The sequence below is a fragment of the Miniopterus natalensis genome, chromosome 2 (genome assembly GCF_054644295.1).
Source record: "Miniopterus natalensis isolate mMinNat1 chromosome 2, mMinNat1.hap1, whole genome shotgun sequence".
Taxonomy (NCBI): domain Eukaryota; kingdom Metazoa; phylum Chordata; class Mammalia; order Chiroptera; family Miniopteridae; genus Miniopterus; species Miniopterus natalensis.
Window position 1 is genome coordinate 138252892 of NC_142082.1, and position 14263 is coordinate 138267154.

Genomic DNA, 14263 nt, shown 5'->3' on the forward strand with positions numbered 1-14263 from the left:
CACTGACTTCCGACGTCTTTCCAATCTGCGTGTGATATTCAGAGAAATTTTCTTATAGAGTAGAGATTATTTCAACTGTTCTAAAATTTAATGTACTCAAGTTTTATGTGTGTGTGTGTGTGTGTGTGTGTGTGTGTGTGTATAGAGAGAGACCTTTTATGTCTATTTTATATTCTGTGCTGCTTAGGATTTTCCCATGTGACAGTAGATTGCTGAGTAGGTGTAATTTTATGGATAATAATAATGTGTTTTGGCTTTCAAGAATTTTTTTCTATTCAGACACAAAATCAAAAAATTTTATCTTTGATTTCATGTCTTTCCTTGACACTTTGGTTTTTTAAAAAATGTGCTAATATACCTTAGGTACTATGCAGACTTTAGAGCAAAACTGGAGATCTTTGTTCAAAATAAAATTTTTGTTGGTGTATTTTGAGGTTAAGTGTGCTTAATTCCTATGACCAACCTTAAGCACTGTGGCTTGTCCCACCCCCTGTTACACACTCCTCATTGTTCCCCCTGAATATGTGCATTGCCTTTACTGACTATGTGTGTTACCTTTACTGCCTGCACAAGTCATGACTGTCTTCTCTTTCCTTCCTCATCTTCCAGTCAATGAATTATCTTAATTGATGCTACACTTAGTAGGGACTCAAATGTTTCTAATATACAATCAGTATGTCAAATATCGATATTTTCTGACACCAATTAATAAAAATATGTATCCCTTGTGTATCTAGTTTATTTGCTTTATGAGAACATCTACTTTATTGTTGAACTTATTGTGTTCTGTTCTTATTGAGGTTGGGGCAGAATTATAGCGAAAACCCCACTTGCAAAGCTTCCAACAGAGAGAAAAATCACTCACTGAGGATCCTGGCTTACTCAAAAGTCAGAATCCTTTTGGGAAATTTAGTCACTCATTCAACAACTGTCAAGTATTTATATCAGATTGAGACACAGACAAGATATATATATATATATTTAATTTTACAGCCCATCTACACTCTCAGATAGATATATATATCACTGAAATCTTACTCAGTCCGTCAGTTTTGAACATTATTCACTGCTAAAATGGTATCTATTTTCTGCATGATATTGCAACTTATTTTATTATAGAAGCCAATAAACAGACTGACCAGAACATGTAACTGATTTCTGTTTATTCTATCTTTCAAACAAATGTTCAAAATGAACACAGGAATGCTGCCACTTCAGTCACTTAGTCATTCTTTTGGGGGATGGGAAGAGGAATGCAAGGGCATGCTTGTATAGGTCTATATATACAAAGATACTTATTTTTAATTTGAGGTTGAATAGTCTATACAAAGTTACTCTAAATATTTCTCACATTAAGTAAGATATAGATTTGTTTATGTATCTTATGCATAAAACCTCCCAGACAATGGCATTTATCTACATGAGGGAAATTCATTCTCAAAAATGAATTTCATAAATATATCTTACACACATTAAAAATATATAAACTATGACAGAAATCCATTTTCTTTACAGAGGAAAATATAATCTAGGTCCTACAAAGGGAATTCCAATTAAAGAGACAAACTTTATCATACTTACTCTTCTGTTAGTAAATCAGAACTTCAGCTGGTTGTTTAAACATAGCAATATTAAGACAACAGTGTTAAAAATAATATTTTTGTAAAGATATTTATGTCTTCACATTCACTGGGATGTCTGGGAATGCATCAAGTTCCTTTTGAACATACTTAAAATTTTTCCACTTTGGACATACTTAGACTTGCTTATGATCAGCTTAGTGCTACTATAAACCTCTAAAGATTTTCCTACTATCTCCATCATTGAAAAAAAATTACTCTAAAGGCTGAGAACTTTCTCCACTGGTGGGAGAGATAGTATTTTAAATCATCAGGACAGAGAGGAATGCTTTTATGATGTTAAGTGCGATTTTTCTTTTTAATTTGTAGAGAATGCCACTAAGTGAAAACAGCAAATGGTCCTTGGTGACCTGCAATCGAGAATTGTTAGTTCATTTTCTGAGTAATGAAGTTTGGTAAATACACAAGGAAAACAGGCTTCAGTGAGGACTGTCTCCTTGGAGATATGAGGACGTTGCAGCAGCATTTGACACGGGTCAGGAAGACAACTGTGTCATTTAAATGACATAGGTCAATTTTTTTAAACTTTGATACCTAGTAAGGCATTTGTAAGATTGTAATCCTTTATTACATGAATAAAATCTTGTATTACATTAATTTTTAATTATTGTTGAAAAGTTTTAATCACAGAAGCCAAATGAAAAGTTATGTGATTACAAAGGTGGGGCAAAAGTATGTTTACATTTGTAAATACGTGAAAGAATTTATTCTTGTATCATTATTTATTAATTATTGTATTATTTTCCATAAGAACTGTAGAAATACTCTTGCCCCAACCTGTATAAAGTTAATGCTTACATATAGATCTTATCCTTCCAGATTTTTCTTTCTCCAAATACATTCACAAATGCATAAACATTTTTAACCATGTTTTAATTGGAGACAAAACATGTACTTTTATAGTTGCACAACATAAATGTACTAAATGCCACTGAATTTTTCTTAAAAAAAAGTCAAAATAATAAATTCTGTGTTTTACATATTTCATTACAATAAAAAACATACACTTTTATGTATTTAACCATATCTTAATTTATCACATAATGTAAATTTTATCTAAGTTGTCAACTTATGATATACACTTTTAATAATATTCCCTTATATCTTTTTAGACATCTATAAAATATGTAGTTACATCACCTCTCCCACTCCTTATATAGTTTACCCTTGAATAATGGGAAGGTTAGGGGGCCCTGACATCCCACCCCTCACAGTTAAAATTCCACCTGTAATTTTAGACTCTCCCAAAATTTAACAACAGTCATTCTTCAGTATCCCCGAGGGATTGGTTTTAGGACCCCATGGGTTCTAAAATTGCTCAAGTCCCCTACATAAAGTGGTGTAGATCAATGCATAGAGTTGGCCTTCCCAAATTCAAGGACTCCCAAACACAGACTAAGAGCAGTAAAGGCATTTTTTTGAAAACCAAAACCAAAACCAAATAAAACAAAAACAATACCCCCTGTGCAACATGTATAAGTGGACTTATGCGGTTCAAACCCATGTTGTTTAAGGCTTAAATCTTTTTGTATTCTGTGGCTTCTCCTTTCTTTTCTGATTTTCTCTAAGAAATAACTTTTATCTATTGTGTTCCTCTTCCATTTCAATTAATTTCTATAATAATTATTACCTTTTTTTGTTTACTTAGGTTTGATTGATTTTTCTTTTTTTCCCTTGTGAGGGAAAACATGAGAAAATATATGAGATATTTTTCTTTTTTACATAATCATTTTAGTGCTATACAATTTCCTCTAAATACTGTTTTAGCTGCTTCCAACATATTTTGATATGCTGTGCTTTGATTATCACTTATTTAAACATACTTTAAATACCTATTTTGATTTCATGCTTTATTTAGATTTGTGTTAGTGTCCATATATTTGGAGATTTTCCTCATGTCTTCCTGTTATTTTAATTCTATTGTGGCTAGAGTTCATGCTTTGTATGAATTATTTGAATTATTTTATGTCCCAGAATATGGTCTATTTTATTATACATATTTTATGTAGTTTTTCATCTCAGACTTTTAAGCTTTCATTTCTAGAAGTGCAATTAAAAAAAAAATCTTTATTGATTTCAGAGAGAGGAAAGGAGAGGGAGAGAGAGAGAGAAACATCAATGATGAGAGAGTCATTGATCGAGCCCTCAACCCGGGCATGTGCCCTGACCGGGAATCAAACCCCAATCGCCTGGATCCTAGGTCGACGTTCAACCGCTGAGCCATGTCTGGCCGGGCTAGAAGTGCAATTTGAGGCTTTATAATTATTTCATGCATAGTGGGCAGAATCTAAGAAGGTCCCTCTAGAAGTCAGGGTTCTCCAGAGGGACAGAACCAATAAGATACATATTATAAAGAATTGGCAGTTGACTCATGTGATTATGGAAGCTGGCAAGTCCAAAATCAGCAGACTGGAGACCCAGAGACAACAGTAGTTTGAAGGTAAGGAAAGTTTGCTGAAGAAGTAGGAAGAGCCAGTTTTGCAGATGAAGGTCAAAGGCTGTCTGCTGTGGAATCAGAAAAAGCTGATGTTGCAGATGAAGGCTGAAGGTATCTGCCGTAGAATTCTGTTTCTAGTGGTGGTTGAATGAAGCCCACCCACACTATGGAGGATAATCTACTTTATTCATGTTCACCAATTTAAATATTAATCTCATCCAAAATACCCTTACAGAACCACCCAGAATAATGTTTGACCAACTTTTGGGGCATCCTTGACAAGTTGATCATCTCAGGCCCCAAGACACCTATGATACAACACTTTCTGCCAGTTATTCAATTCATACAAGAAAGAGTATATGTGTTACTGTAAAGGGACTTTACATACATAATAAGGTCCTAAATAGTTGACTTTAAGATAAATAAATTATCCTTGGTGGGCCTTACCTAATCAAATGAGCCCTTCCAAAGGATGGAAGCTCTTACTCTTGAAAGAGATTTGAAGCATGTGAGATTTGACATAAAGAAAATTCTCTATTTCTGTTTTTGAAGTTCGAGTGGGTTCTGTGGCTACTATTAGAAGTGGAAAGCAGCCCCTGGCTTACAACAATCTAGGAAATGGGAACCTCCATCTAAGGAGCAATGTCCAGAGAAACCAGGCACAAATTCTGGGTGTCCCCTCCCACTGGAGTCACACAGGGATGAGCTTAATTCTTCCAGCAATAATGTGTGACTTTCTGTGCAAAGTGTTGCTAAGCAGGGAAGCTCACCTGAGCCTTTGTGTTCACGGTTTTTACTGGGTGTCAGTCACGGAGGCAAGCAGGGCCCACAGGACTAAACTTAACTACTAAAGTACTTAGTCTCCAGGCTTCCCCCCCACCAAGGTCAACTTGAGGTGGTATGGCCAGGACTTCAAGCATTGAAAACCCCATGCTTATCAGGCAAGGCATTCCAAGGGTTCATAGGTTATTTCCCAGGAGCTAATCAAGGACCAGTCTTAAGGTAGGCCTTTCTCAAGGCTTGAACCACCTGAGCCTGCTGAATTAACACTGTATTCTCGTACAGGCTCCTCCTGTGCTTTCCTTCTTTTTACCCTCCCAGTAACTATTTTTCTAGAAAGGTATATTTTTGTTTTGTTTTGCTTTTTTCTGATTTTAAAAATTTAGTTTCCCAAGTAAATATTAATTCTATGCATGCTTAAAAACTTGATATAACTATATATGTAAAAATTAACGTGTGTTTACATGTACAGTACATGTATTTTACACACACATCTATATATACGCATGTACATATAAATACATACACATAGTGATGGGTTTTGGCCTATGTTTCCAGTACAAAAATTCAATTATATTAGACATATTTCCCCCCCTTTTCTCTCTTCCCCCTCCAAAAAATATTCACAAGAGTTACTCCAGATCAAATGGTGTAACTTTAATAGATTTATGTTTAATAACTTCATGACATTCCATTTATTGATAGTTTGTCATTTCGTGTTGAGCTTTTTTGGCCATCAGAAATGCTATATTTCATATTATGCCTTTTTATGCTGTATATTCTTTCAAACAGTACTTAAATTTTTGTGAGACAGAGTCACAGTATGGAATTGCCATATCAAAATAAATGTATTTTTAAATAGATTTTCTGATTGCTTGTCAAAAAGCTTTAGCAATTTAAATAGGCACATGTACTGTAGTACATGTACATGTACTTTTCCCTGTGATCTAATTCAGCAACAGATGAGAAGTTTTTATTTTTATTTTTTAATTTTTTATTTATTTATTTTTTTAATATGTCTTTATTTATTTCAGATAGAGGAAAGGAGAGGGAGAGAGAGAGATAGAAACATCAATGATGAGAGAGTCATTGATTGGCCGCAGCCCACAACCCGGGCATGTTCCCTAACCGGGAATCGAACCCCGAACGCCTGGATCCTAGGTCGATGCTCAACCGCTGAGCCACGCCCGGCTAGGCCCAGATGAGAAGTTTTTTTAAAAATTTTATCTTTATTAAAACATTTACAGCTGTCCCCCTCCCTCCCGCCGTTGACCCCCTCTACCCTCCTCCTACCCCCTCTCCAGGCTTTCACCACACTATTGCCTGTGTCCAAGGGTTATGCATATATACATGTAAGTTCTTTGGATAATCTCTTCCTTGCCCCCCACCCCTGCCCCTTTCCCTCTGCTCTACATCTGTCTGTTGCATGCTTTAATGTCTCTAGGCCTATTTTGTCTGTTTGTTTTTGTTGATTAGATTCTGAATAAAAGTGAGATCATGTGATATTTATCTTTCTCTGCCTGGCTTATTTCACTTGGCATAATACTCTCCGGGTCCTTCCATGTTGTCTCAGAGGGTAAGTGATCCTTGTTTTTGACAGCTGCATAGTATCCATGGCGTAAATGTCCCACAGCTTTTTTATCCACTCATCTACTGATGGGCACTTGGGCTGTTTCCAGATCTTACCTATTGACAATTGTCCTGCTATGAACATAGGGGTGTATATATTTTTTCTGATTTGTATTTCAGGATTTTTAGTATCTATACTTAGAAGTGGCATCACTGGGCCAAGTAGGAATTCCATTTCTAATTTTTAAATTTTAATTTAATTTAATTTAATTTAATCTTTTTTTAATTTCTAATTTTTTGAGGACACTCCACACTGTTTTCCATGGTGGCTGCCCCAGTCTGCATTCCCACCAGCAGTGTACTAGGGTTCCCCTTTCTCCACACCCTCGCCAGCACATGTTGTTTGCTGATTTGTTGATGGCAGCCATTCTGACAGGTGTGAAGTGATACCTCATTGTGGTTTTAATTTGCATCTCTCTGATAATTAGTGACCTTGAGCATTTTTTCATATGTCTCTTGGCCATTTGTATGTCCTCTTTGGAGTTCTTTGGAAAATTGACTGTTAAATAGTGTAAAGTTCTCCCACAATATGAATTTTTTGGCATAAGACAGTATTAGAGCAGTTGACAACAGTGTTGTTTACTAAATGGGTTTTAACATTCTCCAAATAGACTATTTTTATTTTTTGCTTATTTAGTTTTTTCATTTGTATTGTTCATTCATAAGAGCTGTTTGTATACTTTGGAAATCATTCTGTTATCAGTGTTATGTACTTAATTTTCACATTATTATTTGATTTATGAAATTTTCAGTGGTATCTTTTGCCAGCCAAAATGGTTAACACTATGTGATTGAATAGGTGCCTGTTCTTTTGTTCCTTTCTGCCTTTAAAGTCATAAGTACAAATTTCTGACTCCTTGATATTATTTTGGCCTTATGTATTTTCTAATAAGGTTTTATTGTTTATTTTTATACTTAAAATTAAAAACCATTTAGAATGTAACTTGTTGGTTGTGTGAATAAAAAGTAAAATTTTTGCCTTTGAGATTTTTGTGTGTGACTGAACACTTGTTAAATAAACCATGGTTTTCCTATTGCACTGGAATATCCCCACTTTTATATAAGAAGCAAAAAAAATGTTTATATAAAAATAAAGACTGTTTGTATACTTTCATAATCTGTTCTCCTGAACATTTATCTTCTCTTGTGCCAGCATCATATTAATTTGATTTCCATAATGTTTCCCATGATATAAATCAAGTTTCTATTAATTAATATTTGTTTTTAATTTATGTATTGTTGTACCTTTATGAGATTTAATTCTTTACCTTAGAGATAGTTAGAGATACTAAGCTAATTCCATACTAACTTAGAGATAGTTTGTGCAAATAGAAAAAGTTAAAAGATGAATAATTAAATTTGTGTTAAATTTATATATTTAGTGCACACATTGATATTTTATGGTATAATAATTTATTGACTCCATGATATAATTTATTTCTTGACAGTCATATTATTATCTTTGATTTGTAGGGGCTTATTGCTACTATAAGTATTGTCAACTGACTTGTTTGAATATATCCTTTATTCATCTGAGTTACTAAATATTTTATTAAGTCTAATAATTTCCTACTAGATTTTATTGTTTTCTAGGTACATAATAATGTTATCAGGAAGAAAAAAATTACCTTATTTCATTGACTCTATTTGAATGCATGTTATTGTTTTATGTGTTTTTATGAAAAATGTTAGGTTAAAATATACACAATTTTAAGATACCAATCATTGTGAGTCACATCTACCTTTCATAGATGTAAGAACTTGAAGAATATGGCATTCATAATTGCTAAATAAAGCAGTTTTATAACTTCATTCTGATTATAATCCAAACTATTTTATTATTTATCTCGTGGAACTTTCAAGATGGCAATGGAATGTTGAATATCAATGATAAAAGTGAATGTTCTTATTTATTTTAGTTAAGATGAGTAAAGGTGTTTTAGCGTTTGATATTGCATTGTCTATTGCTTTTCTTTAGATATTTTATTCTTATTTTAGTAGTTTATCACATTTTCATTTTACTTAAAAATTTTTAAGAGCAAATACTGTTTTTCATCCAGTGGTAGTTTGATCTATTAATTGAAACCTATATACGATGTTTTTAAAAATTTGTTGTTACAATAAAATTAGGCTATATTTTACATATATATCTTTCTATTTCTGTTTGCATCTATTACCTATCTAAATATCATCTATTTATTTATTTTTATTTTTATTTTTTAAAAATATATCTTTATTGATTTCAGAGAGAGGAAAGGAGAGGGAGAGAAAAAAATAGAAATATCAATGATGAGAGATTCATTGATCAAGCCTGCAACCTGGGCATGTGCCCTGACCGGGAATCGAACCCCCAATCGCCTGGATCCTAGGTCGATGCTCAACCACTGAGCCACGCCCGGCCGGGCCATCTATTTATTATCTATCCATCTTCTATCTGTGTATCATCTATCTATCATCTATTTATCATCTATCTATCATCTATCTATCATCTATCTATCTATCTATCTATCATCTATCTATCTATCTATCATCTATCTATCTATCTATCTATCTATCTATCTATCTATCTATCTATCTATCTATCATCTATCTATCATCTATCTATCTATCATCTATCTATCTATCTATCTATCTATCTATCTATCTATCTATCTATCTATCTATCTATCTATCATCTATCTATCTATCTATCATCTATCTATCTATCTATCTATCATCTATCTATCATCTATCTATCATCTATCTATCATATCTATCTATCTATCTATCATCTATCTATCTATCTATCTATCTATCTATCTATCTATCTATCTATCATCTATCTATCTATCATCTATCATCTATCATCTATCTATCTATCTATCATCTATCTATCTATCATCTATCATCTATCATCTATCTATCTATCTATCTATCTATCTATCTATCTATCTATCTATCTATCTATATCTATCTATCTATCTATCATCTATCTATCTATCATCTATCATCTATCATCTATCTATCTATCTATCATCTATCTATCTATCATCTATCATCTATCATCTATCTATCTATCTATCTATCTATATCTATCTATCTATCATCTATCTATCTATCTATCATCTATCTATCTATCTATCTATCTATCTATCTATCTATCTATCTATCATCTATCTATCTATCATCTATCTATCTATCTATCTATCTATCTATCTATCTATCTATCTATCTATCTATCATATCTATCTATCTATCTATCATCTATCTATCTATCTATCTATCTATCTATCTATCTATCTATCTATCTATCTATCTATCATCTATCTATCTATCTATCTATCTATCTATCTATCTATCATCTATCTATCTATCATCTATCATCTATCTATCTATCTATATCTATCTATCTATCTATCTATCTATCTATCTATCTATCTATCTATCTATCTATCTATCTATCTATCATCTATCTATATCTATCTATCATCTATCTATCTATCTATCTATCTATCTATCTATCTATCTATCTATCTATCTATCTATCTATCTATCATCTATCTATCTATCTATCTATCTATCTATCTATCTATCATCTATCTATCTATCATCTATCTATCTATCTATCTATCTATCTATCATCTATCTATCTATCAATCTATCTATCTATCTATCTATCTATCTATCTATCTATCTATCATCATCTATCTATCTATCTATCTATCTATCTATCTATCTATCTATCTATCATCTATCTATCTATCATCTATCTATCATCTATCTATCTATCTATCTATCTATCTACCTATCTATCTATCATCTATCTATCTATCTATCTATCTATCTATCTATCTATCTATCTATCTATCTATCTATCTATCATCATCTATCTATCATCTATCTATCATCTATCTATCTATCTATCTATCTATCTATCTATCTATCTATCATCTATCTATCTATCATCTATCTATCTCTATCTATCTATCTATCATCTATCTATCTATCTATCTATCTATCTATCTATCTATCTATCTATCTATCTATCTATCATCTATCTATCTATCTATCTATCATCTATCTATCTATCTATCTATCTATCTATCTATCTATCTATCATCTATCTATCATCTATCTATCTATCTATCTATCTATCTATCTATCTATCTATCTATCATCTATCTATCTATCTATCTATCTATCTATCTATCTATCTATCTATCTATCTATCTATCTATCATCATCATCATCTATCTATCATCATCTATCTATCTATCATCTATCTATCTATCTATCTATCTATCTATCTATCTATCTATCTATCTATCTATCTATCTATCTATCTATCATCTATCTATCATCTATCATCTGTCTATCTATCTATCTATGTATCTATCATCTATCTATCTACCAGTCTATCATCTCTCATCTATCTATTCTGTATCTTTACCACTGTGTAATTGAAATAAGTCTTGATTGATAGCAGTATAATTTTGGCTATTCTGTTGGGTTCTATTTGAAATACTTTACCTATATTTATTGGTGAATTTGTTTAATAATTTGTCATATAATGTCTTAATTAGATGTTTGTCAAATATTAAGATATCGTCATTAAATTCATCAGGGAGAGTTTTTTATCATTTAGATAATTGAAATCATAATGAGATTATCTATTTCTTTACCATGTTAGCTGTAAAGTATCTGTTCCTTTCCCTGTTTAATGTTAATTCTTATTTGTCTTCCAAAGGTTATAATTGGATTAATATATTTAAGTTTTCCACGTCTTGAATTAATTTTTAAAATTTTGTTTTGTTAAAACCTTGTTAATGAGCCCTGGTCTTCACAATTTTGTTGTTGTGTGGAATTGCAATGGAACATCCATAAAGCTGTTCTAATTTGTACTGCACTAGTATTTATACCCATTATCTGATTTGTAAGCTTATGTATTTTGCTCTTAGTTTTGTATTCCTTCATATTTCTGAAAAATTTATCAATTTTCTTGATTTAAAAAAGAAAAATAAACTCTTGGATTTATTTACCTTTTAAGGTTTATTAAATTTTCTATCCTTAGTAAAATTTATGCTCTACATACTTTGAATTAATTTTATGGGTTTTAAAAATTATATAATGAGCAAGCGTTTCTTTATTTTTATTCCATTGATTTTAAAAAATAATGAATATATTTATGGATGACTTATTCTTTGATTTCTTCTGAGTACAGTTTTTTTATGCTTAATATGAATTGTTACACAGTGTCTCTATTTCATTGCATATGTATCTCTAAGCTTCCAAAGAGTTACATTTGTATTCACTATTTAATGATATATAATACTAGTAAATTTTAAAAATGGAATTTGGACTATAAAATATCTCTTTTAGATGGGCAGAGGAACATAATAACTGTCCTCAAGCCCCCTACCCATAGCTCATAACTCAAGAAGAGGTAGAAAACTTTCTTAGAGAACATTGTTGTCTTTTCTCAAGAGTGGGCAATGTTTTCCCCCTAAGTCGACACTTTCAAAGTCTTGACTTTATTCTGTTCTGTTCGTTTCACGTGCTTTCACCACTTGGATTCTGACACTTCGTCTCTCATCTTCATATGGACATTTAACCCAGTTCCCCGTATCCCATAATTCAACGACTGTCTTCCCCTCTCCATGCTCTATTCTCTGCTTTCCTGGCAACCCATGGGTCACAGATGGGATTTTTCATATTCATTTCTGATAAATCTGTATCTCTGATACCTGGTGATCCCCCACATTTTAAACTTTACTCTCAGTTATAAAGTCAAAAGAATATTTGTGAGGCTATAGCTAGCATGTTTTTTTGTTTGTTTTTAGTGTATTTCCTAAGAGTATTAGAAATGCTGTTATCTTTTCTTTCAATTGTTCCTTGTAATAATGCCTGCACTCATTCTATTCAGTATTTTATCATAATATTTTAATTCTTATTTGAAATTTTGTAGCATTTTAATGTGAGTACAGTAATCAGTAGTCTTATGCTACAAGTTAATGGAAGACTAAAGAATGATTTTTATTGCACGATAACACTGAATTATATGGGGTTATATTTACCTACAAATAAATTTATAAGAAGTATACTTTTTTTTTTTTTTTTTTTACTGAGACAAATCTACAGGAAGTTGATTAAAAACCAAAGGAAAGAAATGAGTTAAGGTACAATGTTAGCAAATCTAAAGAGGACTGAGAAATGTAATGTATCTCAAATACAGGTTATTAAAAGGTAAACAAATTATGAATTATAATGGAAAGGTTTAGCAGCCATTCACCCTTTATTCTAACTTTATTTATTGACAGCTGGTTTATTTTACTTCCTTAAGAATGATGCAATTCTTTTTATGGAGTTAGTGAATGCTTTCTCACTTGCTTATTCCTCAGTATATAAATAAATGGATTTAACGTAGGTGAAATAGAAGATATGAGCAGTGAAACTATTTTATTAATAGTCACCTCTTCCTTTGATGTAGGATTCATATAGATGAACATGCATGTACCATAGGTGATGGAAACCACAATCATGTGGGAAGAACAGGTGGAAAATGCTTTTTTTCTTTGCTGGGCAGAGGGAATCTCAAAATTGTCTTGATGTAAGTATAGGATCGAACCACACACACATAAGGGTCAAAATGAGGATTAGTACAGCACAGATTAAAACAGTTTGTTCCATGAACCATGTGTCTGAACATGATATCTTCAGAAGGGGAGAAGCATCACAGAGAAAGTGATCAATGACATTCAAATCACAGACTTTCAAATTTAGCCCCTGACTAAGTGGGGAGGTTTTGACCAGCAATCTAGCCAACCAACAGCAAAATATGTCTCCTGCAAACTTTGCTGCTCATGATGTCACGTAATGCAAGGGTATGCAGATGGCCACATAGTGGTCACAGGGCTTGGCAGCCAGAAGAAAAATTCTGTTATTCCTCAGAAGTCAGTAAAAAACACTTGGATGACACAAGCCTTATAGGTAATGGTCTTGTCACTGGTTACTATGTTATACAAGTATCTGGGAATGCAGGCAGATGTAAATGAGATCTCCAAGAAAGAAATTTTTAAAGAAAACATACATGGGTGTTTTAAGGTGAGAATCCACAAAGGCGAGTGTGACGATGGTCGGGTTTCCACTGACACTCAGCATGTATGTGAAAAATGGAAAGATAAAAATTAGAACCTGCAGCTGAGGGTCGTCTGTCAGTCCCAGCAGAATGAATGTTGTCACTGCACCATTTCTCATCACTGACGACTTCTGTCAATCTGCATGCCCAGTAATGAAGACAGATTAATATATAGATCACATATCTGTATTAAATGTAATTTTAGTTAATTTAATCAGCTCTATTAACCTTTACTATATTTCATATTATATTTTGAATCATGCTATGGATATTAGATTTATCTGCCAATATGGTGTGATATCATGGGTAGCCAAAATGTCATTTGGTTCCTCCCCCAATTTTTCCCTGGTCAGAGCGAAGTGAAAATAAAACAATACAAAAAAGCCCCCACCTACATCATTTAAGTTATATTTTTGGTCAACAATTTGGTCTTTGTTCAAATGCTGATAATATGTAATATATAATTTGAACTCACTCTAGAAAGTCTTGTCAGAACTTGAGGTCTCTGCTCCACCTTTATAATATTTTTTTCTTTTTTGTAAGTGTATTTTCTCCTTACACAAGACTGCATATATCTACCCTCCCTTGTTTTCCTTCTACATTTCTCTATCAATGTGTAAGCTGTTATGCAGGATGCAATATTTTATTTTATTTGTTTACCAT

The 14263-nt window shown here is 32.3% G+C and overlaps 1 pseudogene; it reads right to left on the reverse strand.

Moving 5' to 3' along the window:
- Positions 1-12792: 12792 nt before the first annotated feature.
- LOC107538174 (olfactory receptor 6C2-like) lies at positions 12793-13719 on the reverse strand (annotated as a pseudogene).
- Positions 13720-14263: the final 544 nt, after the last annotated feature.